Here is an 885-nt window from a genome sequence, read left to right as displayed (position 1 = left end):
AGGTCCTCCTGTGTGGGGCTCTCCTCAGGACCTTCTATGACTCTGTGGTGACCTCAGCCATCTACTTCGCCGTGGTCTGCTGGAGAGGGGGCAGCACTGACAGGGATAGGCAGAGGCTCAACAAACCGATCCGGAAAGCGAGCTCTGTCCTGGGCTGCCCCCTAGACTCCATTGAGGAAGTAGGTGACAGGATGATGTTAGCTAAGCTGACATCCATCATGAACAATAACTCTCACCCCCTGGATGACACTGTAGGGTCTCTGAGTAGCTTCTTCAGCAGCAGACTTTTACATCCTCGCTGTAAGAAGGAGAGGTTCTGCAGGTCCTTCATTCCAGCAGCTGTCAGACTCCACAACTCCTGCTCTTCCTGACCATGTGCAAACGTACACTTTTTCATGTACATATCGTGTGTGTTGTGTATATTGTATTTATTAGTGTATATTTGGTATATTTTTGTTGTATATTTCCATAGATGTTTATTTTTCTGCTGTGGTAAATGAATTTCCCAGTTGTGGGATTAATAAAGTTAATCTAATCTAATCTAATCTAATCTAAACATGTTGTAGCATTCAAATGACAGTTTATGTCATTAATACATCCTCTCTCCAACCCATTAACTCCTCTCTAACTCCTCTCCAACTCTTCTCCTCTCTGACTTCTCTCTCCTGATAGAAACCAGTGCAGTGGAAACACCCCAAAGCTTCAATAGAAACTAGTTTGACTATAGTACAGTGCTCATTCCTGTCAGCAGCTTGATGGAGCAGTGGATACCACAGACAAACACAAAGCAACAATTTGTGAGTCACTAAATGAATTTCATCTTCATTTTGTGATGTCACTGATGACATCAGTTTATAGACATCAACATCATGTTTCATTTTGTGA

At 42.9% G+C, this 885-nt stretch overlaps 1 pseudogene; it reads right to left on the bottom strand.

The window, feature by feature from the left end:
• The window catches only part of LOC111647094 (tripartite motif-containing protein 16-like), a 4,524-nt pseudogene that overhangs the window by 3,130 nt on the left and 509 nt on the right, over window positions 1–885 (bottom strand).

The sequence above is a fragment of the Seriola lalandi genome, unplaced genomic scaffold (assembly GCF_002814215.2).
Source record: "Seriola lalandi dorsalis isolate HSWRI2012SDOR001 ecotype SW California unplaced genomic scaffold, Sedor1 jcf7180002054982, whole genome shotgun sequence".
Classification (NCBI taxonomy): Eukaryota; Metazoa; Chordata; class Actinopteri; order Carangiformes; family Carangidae; genus Seriola; species Seriola lalandi.
Note: the sequence above shows the minus strand (reverse complement) of the source record. Positions and strands in the feature narration are given on the sequence as shown.